This window comes from Lactuca sativa, chromosome 6 (genome assembly GCF_002870075.4).
Source record: "Lactuca sativa cultivar Salinas chromosome 6, Lsat_Salinas_v11, whole genome shotgun sequence".
Lineage (NCBI taxonomy): Eukaryota > Viridiplantae > Streptophyta > Magnoliopsida > Asterales > Asteraceae > Lactuca > Lactuca sativa.
The window spans coordinates 72,633,134-72,648,444 of NC_056628.2; the positions used below are offsets into that span (position 1 = coordinate 72,633,134).

General features: G+C 36.4%; 1 pseudogene; it reads left to right on the forward strand.

Moving 5' to 3' along the window:
- The first annotated feature begins 313 nt into the window (after positions 1–313).
- LOC111890203 (lipoxygenase 2, chloroplastic-like) lies at positions 314–7,891 on the forward strand (annotated as a pseudogene).
- The last annotated feature ends 7,420 nt before the right edge of the window (positions 7,892–15,311 follow it).

The following is a 15,311-nucleotide window of genomic DNA, read 5'->3' on the forward strand; positions in this document are numbered from 1 at the left end:
TTGCTTCATGTGTAAAGTTGAGTAATATTATAATTATATGTCGTTTTAAAATGTTTCGATTTTTGAAAACCGAATTATAAAAACCGATCCAACCGAATTGTAATTAGATCGGATCGGATCGGATTTAAATTTAGTTTGGACAATTCGGATTCATGTTTTGAAAACCGAAATCAATTTGGATTTAATTGATTGGATCGGATCAAACCGATTCATCCAAACGAACACCCCTAGATTTTAGTATAAATAGGAGCCCTTCCAACCCCAAAATCACACAACCAAGAGTGAGTAATGTGAGAAAGAAACATAAGAAACCATGTTGAATTCTCAGATCAACCAAACTAACTCTCTCAGCAACCTACTCCCACTGCATAAGCCCTTTATCGCCAGTGATGCCACCACCCATTCCTCCTACTCCGCTTACACCCCCGCCAGTCTCCGTCAGCCAACCACCACCAAGAAATCTAATGCAACTCGCACTCGATCCACCTCAGTTGGGAAAATAAAAGCCATAAGCATTCCATTTCTTACCATGACCACCGTAAAGGGTGTCATCACCATCCAACCAACCATCAACTCTGCCATCGCCGGAGTAGGTATTGGTGGCGTTGCTGATGGTGCTTCTGATCTTCTAGGGCGGTCCTTCTTGCTGGAGCTTGTTTCCAATGACCTTGATTGTACGTATACCAGCTTTCTTACTTTCTAGTTACATTGCGTGATTTCAAAATCAAAGTAAGATACTTATAATTTGGTAATTGTATATATTTAAGACATAGGCTTTATTATAACAAATTTGCGTATAAAGATATACTATATAGTTATTTTGGTTCTAATTAATTAAAACTTGAAAAGATGACAAAAATTGGATTTACCATAATTGCAACATTAATTATTACACTTTCTACGGCATATTCAAACACTTTATGTACTTGTTCCGAATTTCGGATAATTAATTAAACATTATATTATCTGGTTTCTTAAATACCACTAATCTACATGATGTCGATTTTTGGAATCTTTAAGGCTGATGGGTGTAGGCAACATGTTAAGACATGTTATCATACCCAAAATTTGCCAACTCCTATGTCATGTCATTTTTAACACCATTTGATTTATGTAGGAAATGGTGTGCAAATGTTATAACATGTTAAGAGATACAAAGAGAGTTAGAGAGAGAGAGTGAGATAATGACTTTTGATTGGTTGATTCTCACGTTACCCGTGGCCATGGTAACATTTCTTAACATAACACCAAATAACATGAGAAAGGGGCGGTGTTCCGGTGTTATGGCGCCGTTATGGGAGCTGCCAAATCAACATAACGCCTTATGGTGTTGCCCATACCGAGTATACTAAAGACAAATTTAAAACCTTTTTACTTTTGTTTTTATTAAACTACCAGTTAATGTTAATTTAATATAATAGTTTTACATAAACTAATCAATCTAAAATTCTTTCCAAAGGTATCCATCAATTGAAGAAGTCAAACTCCTCAGTAGTGGCCGGATCCATAAAGTTTTTTACTTAGTGGACGAGTCGTTATATTGCATTGCATTGATACATATAATAGTTATATTTTAACAGTAAAAAATACCATAAAACGATTAATCAAACCCCGGAGGTTTTGTGATGTGTTTTTAAAATATATGTAAAGATTGAAATTGTTTGTCCAAAATAACTCTTATGGAGAAATTAGTTACATAAACATTTAGTAGATCGACCATGTTGCACCAATATTATATACCTTACTAATAATTCTCTCAGAATCTGAGGCCTAATGAGAATGGATATGTACCAAAAAGAGATTTTGATACCATGGAAGATCTATATATAGCCCAAGATTTTCTTTTGAAAAAAATTCTTAGGAAGATAAAGATACTTCAATTTATATAAACATTTACTAGTCCTTGTTGCAAGGATATGGGATTCTTAACAATGCTTATTCCATAGTTAAGCTTCCATTAATCTATATTTTAAGGCATAGTATATCCATTTAACATTTAATTTATAGAAATAAAGATAATAACTTACACCAAATACTAATTTGTAGTAGTCAAATACACGAAAAAATTACTTTGATCCCGATTTATTCGGTTATACTTTTAAATTCGTATATGTTCTTATAGTTATCTTTCTACCTAAATGACAACCAAAAGAAATTTTAAAAGGATAAAAATTCTACAAAAATTATCTGTAAATATTATCCTAGAAAGATGCTTGAGGATAAGGTATACATTTAAGAAATCATTTTCTTTCGTTTAATGAATAAAGTAAACTAACTAAAAATGTCAGTTTTCCCTATATTGAAAATTGTGACTGGAATAAGTTATACACTTAATCTTTCTTACCAATCTTTTTTTTGGCTACATTTGAGATTTATGTTCCCCAGTTACTAACTAACAGATGATCACCCAGTCACAAACCTGTCAACTTTACATATTCTAATCTGTGCTAATTTTTTATGATTAAAAGATAAGTGGAATTTATTGCGAAAAATATGAAAGCTTAAGGTAATATTTATTTACAAAATGGACTAAAAACCGGAGTTGATGTGTAATACAGCAAAAGGCAAGCAGAAGACAGTGAAGGCGTATGCAAGATACGAGGCATTAGATTTTGACATTAACATCTACACATACAAATGCGATTTTGATGTCCCTGAGGATTTTGGTGAAATCGGAGCTATTCTTGTGGAAAATGAATACAGCAAGAATGTTCTTCAAGAAGATTGTTCTTAACAACAATATCACGTTTACCTGTGAATCTTGGGTTGCTTCAAAGGATGATAACCCCGAGAAGAGAATCTTCTTCACTGACAAGGTTAATCTCACACTAATTTACCTCCTTTAACTGTTTAGTAGCCATTTTTCTGATTAGTCAGCTTGTAATTCTAGTCTTATCTTCCATCGAAAACGCTAGAAGGCCTAAAGTCGTTGAGAGAGAAAGATATGGAATCTCTTCATGGGAATGGACAAGGAGAGCGTAAATCTTCTGATAGAATTTACGATTATGATGTTTACGACGACCTTGGAGCACCGGATCTGAGCTTAAGTTTAGCTCGGCCGGTGCTCGGCGGCAACAATCATCCTTATCCTAGGCCGAGTCATACTGGTCGGCCAATGTCTACAAAAGGTACATCACATTAACTGACTACTACACAAGTGATTTAATAATGCGACCCATTTTTTATTTTTGAGGCGGTTGATAGTAAAAACCGCCTCATCAAATGTATAAAGCATTAAATAATCCAATAACCGCTTTAAAAAAGCACCGGATAAATTCTGAAAAGTTTTTGTTAAGGCGGTTAAAAATAAATAGCATCAAAAAAAGATTTTTTAAGGCGGTTAAAAATAAATAGCATCAAAAAAAGATTTTTTAGTGCTGCTTCATGTAACAGCATCATTAAATAAGGATTTTTTTGATACTCTTTTTATAAAAGAGCATCATTAAATCTTTATCTTTTAATGCTATATTTTAAAAAACGCATCAAGTGAAAACACTTTGATTTTTTAGTGCTACTTCATTGTAAAAGCATTATTAAATCTTTATCTTTTGATGCTATATTTTGAAAAAAAAAAAGCATCAAATGAAAACCAGCTATATCCATCTTTTAGGGTTTCTGTAAACTCTAACATATTTCGAACTTTTGGAACATGAAGATTCTCTGCATTTATGAAACATAAACATAAATGCGTAATAACTCAAAATACCCTTATTAATTATTTTGCTATCTTCACTAAAGGTAATTTTAATTTTATTGTACTTTTGATTTTATTCTAAGTATTTATTTATTAAATGACTGTTTATTGATATTTTTTAAATTGATTAGTGTAGACTGTGAACATGTGAAAATTTTCATAACTTCTTTGTTTAGAATCAATATATTTACCTTCTTTGAATGTTTATTTTAATTTTCAGATGAATCGTGATTATTGGATGTACAACACTTCACGTTTTTCTCAATTTTATATAGAGGGTGTTCAAACTTTTATTAGGGTTGCCGAAGAAAATCGCTTAGAAAAAGGAAGTGGATCGATTTGTTGTCCTTGTAACGTTTGTAAAAACTTTAAAACGTTTAATTGTACCGAAGAAATAGAGTATCATTTGTTGTAAAATGGTTTTGTGCCTAATTACACTTATTGGTCAAGACATGGAGAAACACTACTTGATTGTAGTACATCCTCGACCAATTTACATATTAATAATAGTACATGCAACAAAGATTCATATGTTGTTGATGATGATCACCAGTCAAATGATCTCAATGACAACTTCAATGAAATGTTCGATGACATGGAGGCTAATATGGGTGATGTTGAACAAGAAAAATTACATGGCCTATTTGAAGAAGCAGAAACACCGTTATATAGCGGTTGCAAATTTATGAAACTTGATGTTGTATTGAGGTTGATGAACTTAAAGTCGAAAAACGGATGGAGTGATAAAAGTTTCACAAGTCTATTAGTGCTTTTGCATGACATTCTTCCGGAAGACAATGCATTACCCATTTCTACATACCAAGCAAAAAAGCTAATGTGTCCGATGGGATTGGAAGTTGAAAGAATACATGCATGTCCAAATAACTGTATGTTGTATAGAAAGGAGTTCGAGAATAAACATAATTGTGTTTTTTGCGGTGCATCGAGGTATAAACGGAAAAAAGATTTGGATGAAGTTGACGATGATATGACAAAAAATGGACCACCGGCTAAAATGTTGTGGTATCTCCCTATTATACCGAGACTGAAAAGGTTATTTTCAAACGAAAAAGAAGCAAAGTTACTTTGTTGGCATTCGGAAGAACGTGAAACTGACAGAAAACTAAGACATGTTGCAGATTCACCTCAGTGGAGAAACATTGATAAGAAGTATCCTGAATTTGGAAAATAGATGAGAAACATACGGTTTGGGCTTAGTTCAGACGGGATCAATCCTTTTGGGAACATAAGCAGTCGTCATAGTATGCAAGATACGAGGCATTAGATTTTGACATTAACATCTACACATACAAATGCGATTTTGATGTCCCTGAGGATTTTGGTGAAATCGGAGCTATTCTTGTGGAAAATGAATACAGCAAGAAGATGTTCTTCAAGAAGATTGTTCTTAACAACAATATCACGTTTACCTGTGAATCTTGGGTTGCTTCAAAGGATGATAACCCCGAGAAGAGAATCTTCTTCACTGACAAGGTTAATCTCACACTAATTTACCTTCTTTAACTGTTTAGTAGCCATTTTTCTGATTAGTCAGCTTGTAATTCTAGTCTTATCTTCCATCGGAAACGCTAGAAAGCCTAAAGTCGTTGAGAGAGAAAGATATGAAATCTCTTCATGGGAATGGACAAGGAGAGCGTAAATCTTCTGATAGAATTTACGATTATGATGTTTACGACGACCTTGGAGCACCGGATCTGAGCTTAAGTTTAGCTCGGCCGGTGCTCGGCGTCAACGATCATCCTTATCCTAGGCCGTGTCATACTGGTCGGCCAATGTCTACAAAAGGTACATCACATTAACTCTTTTCAGAACTGCTTGGATTCCTGTAAATTACATATAAGAATAGGGCTTGGAATATGAATAAATACGAAAAGTAATATGTATTTACAGATCCATTATCGGAGACGAGAACTTTGCTCCCGTTTTATGTGCCTAGCGATGAAGATTTCTCAGAGATAAAGGAGGTTAATTTTGGAGCAAGGGCATTGTACTCTGTACTCCATGCAGTTGTACCCACTTTAGACGCTACTATTACAGACAAAGACAAAGGGTTTCCTTTATTCAGGACCATATATATGCTCTACGATCAAGGTGTTAATGTTCCTCCTCCTGACAATGGACTTAAAACTGTTTTGCCTAGACTTGTCAAAGGCGCTGTTGATACCGCAGACGCCGTGATCCAATTCGAGACCCCTGAAACTATCGATCGTAAGCTTTGATCTTTTTAACTCGTTTTTTATTTTAGTTTTTGGGTTTTGTATATTGATTGATGTTCTAATCGTAGGTGACACGTTCTCGTGGTTTCGTGATGAGGAATTTTGTCGACAAATGCTTGCGGGTCTCAATCCATATAGCATACAGTTGGTGACGGAGTGGCCATTGATGAGTAAACTGGACCCTCGAGTTTATGGGCCACAGGAATCAGCAATCACCAAGGAGATTGTCGAGCAAGAAATCAAAGGTTTCATGACTCTTGAGTAGGTAATATTCAAAACAGAAGATGGAAACTTAATGTCTTTTTAGTGAAAATTATTCATGACAATCATTTTTTTGTAGGCTTTGGCTGAAAAGAAACTGTTCATGTTGGATTACAATGATCTACTACTTCCATACGTCAACAAAACAAGAGAGCTTAATGGGACAACTCTTTATGGTTCAAGAACTTCAATGTTTCTTACTCCCACCGGAACTTTGAGGCCACTAGCCATTGTGACCCGACCACCATCCGACGACAAGCCACAGTGGAAGCATGTGTACACTCCCGCCTGGGATGCCACCGGAGCTTGGCTATGGAAGATGGCCAAGGCTCAAGTCCTCTCTCATGATTCTGCTTATCACCAACTTGTCAGCCATTGGTGGGTAATCTTTTTTCCAATGTTATTTCTTTACATGTACATGTTTATGTGTTTTTCAATCGAAGTAGTGGAATTAATGATTTGATTTGGGATGGTTTTTTGTTATTGTAGGCTAAGAACTCATTGTGTGATGGAGCCTTACGTAATTGCTACCAACCGTCATCTTAGCCAAATGCATCCAATCCGGAGACTACTTCTACCTCATTTCCGATACACCATGCAAATCAATGCTTTAGCTCGTCTTGCTCTCATTAACGCTGGTGGTATCATAGAGTCAACATTCTCTCCCGGGAAATATTCCATGCAAATTTGCTCCGACGCATATGATCAACTATGGCGTTTTGATCACGAGTCGCTTCCAGCTGACCTAATTAGCAGGTATATATATACTCTTTATGCATGCATGCAGTTTTTTTTATGTTAACGTAAAATAATCAACACTTTTGCATGACGTAATATCTCTGGTTACATTATATATATTTTAGGGGAATTGCAGTTCAAGATCCAAATTCACCGCATGGTGTAAAACTAACGATCGAGGACTACCCATATTCAAATGACGGTTTACTCCTTTGGGATGCAATCAAACAATGGGCTACGTCTTACCTCAACCACTACTACCCAAAAACGAATCTTGTTGAATCTGATGTAGAGCTTACACAATGGTGGGATGAAATCCGAGCAGTTGGACACGGAGACAAGAAAAACGAACCACGGTGGCCACAACTCAAAACCCAAGAAGATTTGATCGGAATCGTTTCAACGATCATGTGGGTGGGCTCCGGACACCATTCAGCTGTCAACTTTGGACAATATGATTTCGCCGGTTACTTCCCGAACAGGCCAACGATTGCCAGAACCAAGATGCCTAACGAAGACCCAACAGAAGAAGGGTGGCAGTCGTTCATAAAGAGACCTGAAGATGTTTTGTTGAAATGTTTCCCTTCCCAAATCCAAGCTACCACAGTCATGTCTGTTCTTGATGTTTTATCAAGTCATTCACCGGACGAGGAGTATATCGGTGGATATATAGAGCCGGCATGGGTGGCGGAGCCGGCTATTAAGGCGGCGTTTGAGGAGTTTCGGGGAAGTTTGGAAAAGTTAGAAGGCATCATAGACTCGAGGAACGTCGATCCCAAATTGCACAACCGAAGTGGTGCAGGGTTGGTTCTGTACCAGCTCTTCAAGCCATTTTCCGGTCTAGGTGTGACCGGAAGAGGTGTTCCGAACAGCATCTCCATCTAGTTCCGTACGTCGTCTTCCAGAATAAAGGTTTACGAGATCTATGGTCCGATGGATCTTTATGATAATAAGGTTATAATCCATAGTTTTTGTTTGTTAATTTTATTGCGATTTCAAATAAATTCATGTTGTGGAACTTGTTTGTTATCACCAGCCTAGAGAAGTGAGCCTAGAACAGATCAAGTAGGCTGAGTTATTTAATGCTATCTTCTAATATTAAGAAGATATGGCACTAGCTAGTTACACTAATTGTTGGGATTGTAAAATCTAATTAAAAGAAGCTTTGTTCTACGAATAAAAGTTAATTTTTTTTTTGTTTATTATCCCGAAATATTGATATACTTTCGGAAAAATATCTAATTATCTTCAAAAATAATTTTTGCGGACTATGATTAATACTATGCTTCATAGAGTTTTAATGTTGTTTATTTTGTTAATTGTGTTGTACACAAGTTATAATCTAATATATTATTAAAAAATAACTAATTTAAATTTTCTTATCTCGGTTACGAAACAAATGAATTTTCGGTGATAAATAGTGCAAATGGGTTATTGGGTGTTTATCTATTGAGAGAGCTTCGGTGTTTGTAATACCTCACCTACAAAAGAATTCAATTTAAAAAAGAGGCATTAGGAAAGGAGATCTATCCCTTCTTTTCTTTTCATTATTGCAATGGTAGCATTAAATGTTTGTATAAAGACATGTTGGGGTCAGAAATGGCCCAGTCTCCACGATGCGTAGGGAAGGTTTCCTGGTCACGGTGTAATGTTGTAGGCACTAAAGGGTTGAATATGTTATATGTACAAATGTAGCGCCTTTCCTAACAACAATTGGTTTTGGGAGAGTTGGTAGCGCCTGAGGTCCAGTAAAACCATATCACATCTCATGTATGCCGATGATGTAACTTTTATTAGTGAATGTTGTCCTTTGAACCTCAACAAACTTCCTTGTTATTTTCATGTTGCCAGCTCCAAATCGTGATTGGAGTAGTTTTTTTCATGCACTTTCAGCTGTCGAGATGCATATTTTTTCTTTGGGTCGAAACACAACCCAACCCAACACCAGACTCATCGCTATAAATAGCGAAGTCTTCAACTCCATCGGGTAGAGAAAGAATCGGTGTTCCACATAGCTTCTTCTTTAGCAACTCGAATGCTTCTTGGTGCTTATTGCTCCAAGCATAAGTAGCTCATTTGTGGGTCAAAGCTGTTAGTGGAGTAGCGATCGAAGAAAAGCCTTAGATAAACCTTCGGTAATATCCGGCTAATCCTAAAAAGCTTCGGATCTCCGTGGGACTTTTCGGCTGTTCCCACTTCATCAAAGCTTCAATCTTTGCTGGATCAACCATTATCCCTTCTTGGTTGACCATGTGACCCAAGAATTGGACTTCTGTAACGCCCGTAGATCAGGGCTAGTCAATTTAAAGACGATAAGCGTCAAAAAATGAGTTTCTGATAGAAGATTATTTAGAATGAATAATCTTAACTAGGTTATAGTATATGTTACAAGGATTCCGTACATATAAAGAACGTCGAAATCCGAATTATAACGAAGAAGTTATGACATGTCGAAGTTTCGCGACAGAACCGGCACGACGTTGAATGACGTAAAAAGTGAATTTATGTTAGAGCGATATTTAGCCTTAGTGATCTAAACGAAAGTTGTAGAGTTCGTTAAACCATGAGCGTGCATAAAAAAAACGTCCAAATCTGACTTCGTATGAGGAAGTTATGATTTTTCTAAGTTTCAGCTTAGCAGTGTGCAGCCCGAATACTCGATTTGAGATCGAGCGGTTTTTAGCCAAAACAATCTAAACGAGAATCGAAGATCTCGTCAATTGTAGTGAAACGATAAAAAGATAGGCGAAAACGGACGTCAGATGAAGAAGATATGAATTTATAACGGAGTTTTCCAGTCCCGGCCTACTAAAAATAATATAATAAAAATAAAGTCAAAATTAGCCAACGGAGTCTAAACGAAAGTTGTAAAGCATAGTCTCACCTACGCGTGGATATAAAGAACGTCGAAAACGGAGCTCGTATGCGAAAGTTACGCAATTTAGAAGTTCGACGAGTCAAATTATGCCCAACGTACTCAGTCGGATGCAACTTGTCTGACCAATACTCGAGTGCCACCAGTCGACGCACACAATGACATCAAAGTACACCTTGCGTAACTCGAGTATGCCCCGCGTACTGAGTACGCCCTGCGTAATTTGAGATTACGCCCTGTGTAATCCCAGACCCTCAGCTTATAAATAGAACTCGAAATCAGCCATTTTCTCTTGTTCAAACTCTTTCTTCTCTCTAGTTTTTGCCTCGTTTTGCATGCCGTTTATACCCCGAAGCCCCGGTAATATTTCCGAGCCCCGAAGAAAGATCCGAAGCCCCGAGGATCCCGAAGAGCGTTATTCCCGAGCCGAAGCGCTGCCCGCGAGGAGCCGGTTTTTGTGAAAATCTTCCAGATCTACGGAGAAACACTACTTCTGCAAGCCGTAGTGCTGCCTGATCATCTTCTGATCAGGTGAGTGTATAGTCACTTTCATCTTACACATAAATATGAAGTATTTTATAAAATACGTGTTATGTGTTATATATTAATTATCTATTTGAGATGGATTTGGAATTGATGTTTTTATACGGGTGTTAAATGATTTAAATTGTGTTTGTATTTATATCTACAAAAATGTTGGGTAGAACATGGGTAGATGGAATAGTTGGTGACGATGCGACTTCGTGCCTATTGAGTAAGCCTTGGTGACGATGCGACTTCATGCCTATTTGATAAACCTTGGTGACGATGTGACTTCGTGCCTTTTGTGTAAACCCAGGTGACTATGAGACATAGTGCCTATTGTGTAAACCCTGGTGACTATGAGACGTAGTGCCAATTGTATGAACCCTGGTGACTATGCGACGTAGTGCCTGTTGTATAAACTGTGGTAGCAAATGGACTGTGTGCCAGTTCCTTAGGTAAACCCTTAGGAATGAATGAAGAAAGTATAATCGATTCTTAGGGTAAAACCTTAATAAATAAAGAAGATAATGGGGATGGGTATTTGGGTTGATTGTTGATAATTGAATATAATAAATGTATTATTGTGTGTTGAAAACCCTATATGCTCACCAGGCTCCAAAGCCTGACCCACTCAGTTTTCTTTGTATCACAGGTATCAATACGAAGACATAATTCACTGAGAGAATAAAGGAGATGTAAATCATTAGTGTAAATAAATGTAAGTTCTGTTTATGCTTATGTGTCTGTATCGGAACATGACATCCCGAGATTTTGTTATATAATGAAAATACTTTTCTTTAAGAAATGCTTTGATAAATTCTTATCATATTTTTTTATTTTGGGGACAAATTCCGCAACAATTTTCTTTAAACGATTACTCTGATTTAAAAAAAACAAAGCATAAACAAATCAGTATTTTCTGGCCATGAAATTGGGGATGTCACAACTTCTCGAATCCAAAAATCACATTTGGAGAACTTTCCATACAACTTCTCCTTCTTCAAGACTTCCAACACTTCTTGCAAGTGTTGGCCATGCTCCTCTTGGCTTTTCGAGTAAATCAGAATGTCATCTATGAACATTATCACAGATTTATCAAGGAACGGTTTACAAACCCTGTTCATTAAATCTATGAACGCTGCTGGAGCATTGGTTAGTCCAAACGACATAACCAAAAACTAGTAGTGTCCATATCTTGTTCTGAATGCAGTCTTTTCGATATCCTGCTCTCTCACCTTCAGCTGATGATATCCTGACCTTAGGTCGATCTTTGAAAAATAATTTGAACCTTGTAGTTGATCGAACAGGTCGTCAATCCTTGGCAATGGATATCTATTCTTTATTGTTTCCTTGTTCGGCTCTCTGTAATCGATGCACATTCTCATACTTCCATCTTTCTTCTTCACGAATAACATCGGAGCTCCCTAGGGTGATGAACTAGGTCTAATGAAACCTTTGTCCAATAACTCCTGTAGTTGCATCATCAGCTCCTTCATCTCCGTTGGTGCTAATCGGTACGGTGCTTTTGTTATTGGCGTGCTCCCTGGTAACAAGTCTATTTTGAACTCCATTTGTCTATCGAGCGGTAATCCGAGAAATACTTCCAGATAATCACACACCACAGGAATGCTCTGCATCTCCTTTTTCTCCTTCTTAGCATCGATCACGAATGCCAAACACTACTAGAAAAAAGGCCTTTTACGACGCGCAAACCACGACACCCCTTGATTTATGTTACGTAAAAGCGTGTGACATTAAAAAAGTGTCATCTCTTCAAAAAATTTAAGGATTTATGTCACGCATTATTGCGTGCCCTTAAATTAGTGTCTAAATAAAAAAAAGAAAAAAACACGGAGGGCACCTATAGTAAAATGTGTATCATCTAAGGATGTCGCTTTATAAGTTTTAATGGAACGCGCGTTTTCCGACCTTTAATAGCTAAGCGGGAACAAAGTCCCAAAAAATTAGAAAACCCCGCTTTGTTCTCATCTTCCTTCGTTTCTACTTTTCTCTTTTCCATGGTTTGGCTTAACGAAGCTCTGTGAATTCCATGAGTTAGCGCTATGAAGTCTGGAATGCAAAGCTGGATTCTCAATTGTTTCTGATTTCCCATAGATAAATCAAAACAACACACAACGAAGAACCCTAACGTGCGTCTTTCTTCTTAGTAGGTAGCGGGAGGTCTTTTATTTTCTCCTAAAATTCCGATTCTCTCATTTTTCTATCGACTTAGTACGTGCTAGGGTTTTTGGTGGTGATCGACGGGTACGAGACATAATAGAACAACTGAAGAGGCTATTACAAAGGGTTGAAATCGTATGGAATGGAGATGATAGAGTTTAGCTTTCACCTTCGTCAAATCTTAAGGCGAAATAAGACTATTGAGATTGAGGCTTTTTTGCTCCCAAAAATAGACCTTATAAAATCATTATGATTGAGGGCTCTATGATGCAGAACTAGGGATTCTAAGCCCAACAAGGTTTCCTCCTCTCCTTGAATTCACGTTTTCAAAACCTAAAAGGCAATTTAGGTTTCTATCTCCTATTTTAGATTTATCTTATTAAATCTTCTTACTCCTTCACCCAGCTTGGCTACGAATTCCCGGTATGGCAACACAACCCTGCGACTTGGTTACTCTCGAGCCTACAACAGTTGTTTAAACCCTCAAGAATCTCACCACAAGGTTTCATGACTACAAAGTGGTTGATTTCGTGAACTTGTTACCCACTACCAATGATGGAACCATCAGACATTTATATATACAGGTGAGTAATCAAATCTTAGTATAGTCATCAGTAAATACCTTTTTTTTCTGAATTACGCTGTTTGTAAATCTTTTGAATCTTCTAAACACAATAGATGTTTTATTTCTCTACGCTCCTACAACTTGGGCTACTACTTGTTAATTTTGGTTGCTTTGTTACTATATAAGACAACAACCTGGTAGTCTTTGAATAATTAATCACCGCCTGTTTAGGGATACTTTGTGGTGAACACCAACTATTTGATAAAATGCCCCAATGAGTGACTCTTGTGTTTTAATACTATCTTATATATTTTGAGCAAGGAACTACACATGTTTTTATTAAATCTGAAGTGTAATGTACAATAGCAATAACATTGAGGTAGATTTCATGTACTGTTCTTTTATGTGTTATTGTGAGACATGAATTAACCTCTGAAGAATCACCTGTTCAGATGTGATCATTGACAATGCGGATAAAACGTTTTATGGTTAAAAAGGGAAATCTATTCTAGTCGTTCTCTCTAACAAGGCAACCTTAAAGTTGATGTAGGTAAGATTTTGACCTATCTATGTTATAGTTTGCAGGATGAAACGTTTCAGAAGTTCAATTTTGACCTATCTATGTTACAGTTTACTATTTTTGTAGTAGTCTTGCTTGTTTTATCTGAATTGCTACTCGGGCTTACCTTCTCAGCTACATCCCCTGCATTTTTGTGGTCAAAAAGTTGATCCATCTTCTTAACCAGTACCATGTAAGTACAATTCAACTAAGGTTTGGGTGCAAAATACTATAAAAACCTTTTTATGTGTGAACAGCTCAATTGAAGGTTTGAAAGCTTTATTCATATTTATTTTCTCAATTTACAGCTGGTGGTGGAACTATGCTCATACCTTACCTTTGATTAAGTTAATCATGGAATGGAATGCAAAATTGCAAAAATACTACATTTCTATCTGTGTAATTTTTAATGACATTTTTTTTTAAATAAAAGTAATAAAAATATCATAGTTATGATGAATTACTTGGATTTTAAACAACTTTTATGTTCAGTTTCTTATTTTATAAAAAATAAATTCGTTAAATATAACTAAAATAATATACGGAATAGCATTCAAGTTATATGCCTGATTGGTGAGGATTCATGGTATCTACAAGAGCCACTATACATAAAATGGATAAAATGGGATTGTCTCAGTGGCTGCAGATTCCAATGTATGCTTGTTACGGAAGAAGAAAGAGAGACAGCTGGCGATACAACTGTCAAATATCATGGAAAATGGCCACTCAGACGTGCCTTTAGGATTGAGGTGCATCAAATTCTTCTACATTACATCAACTCTTTGATAATTATTCATTCTTGATTCTTGAATCTAGATTTCAGGAAGCTGTGTCTGTGGCACTCTCTTCTCTTAATATTGTTGTTGAACTGTCTGAATCTAAGTAATGACCACTTTACCCTTCATTCTTTATTTAAAATGCTACCAATTTGACTATGGTAAGCGTTCATTTCCCCTCATAATACAAAAAGGAAAATACCTTTTTAAGCTTTTTGACTTTTTAAACCTTTTATATACAGATTTAAATATGAAGGCTTGTGCTATAATGGGAGTAGCAAAGGTACTGATTTGGGGGGTATGGGCTGGAATTTCGAATCATCCATCTGAATGGAAGATTTGGGTTGTGAAAATTGGTGAAGGATTAATTATTTTATTTCAAATTTATGATTTTCCACCCCACAAGGGTTTTTTTGATGCCCATGCTATTTCACATGCCATTGTGGTTCCTATTTCTTATATCTGGTGGAGCTTTATTCATGATGACAGTGAATATAGAACCAAAACACTCATGAAAAAAGCCAAGTGATATATCCAGAAGGGGTAAATTCTTAAATTTACACTTAGCTTGTAACCTCGTGTCTTTTTTCTTGTTCATTTGGGATTTAAGGTAGTCATGCTTATCAGTTTTTGCTTGCGTGTTCACAAGTTTTTCTTTTCTTTTTATATTAAAAGTTGTGTCGTCTTTTTTTTTTTTAAATTTTTTTCCCAAGCGGTTGGTTTTTACAGATTTAGATGTTGGTGTCTGTACTGCTTAAATGCAGAGCTTTCTTTTGGCTTTTGTGTTATGGAGATTTTGTTGTGTTATTTCAGTTTTATCCAAGAGGTGGTAGTCGGGGACGACTATTAACTTGGCGGAGCTATTGTTGTGGGATCTGATAGGCACACTAGGTAAAACAA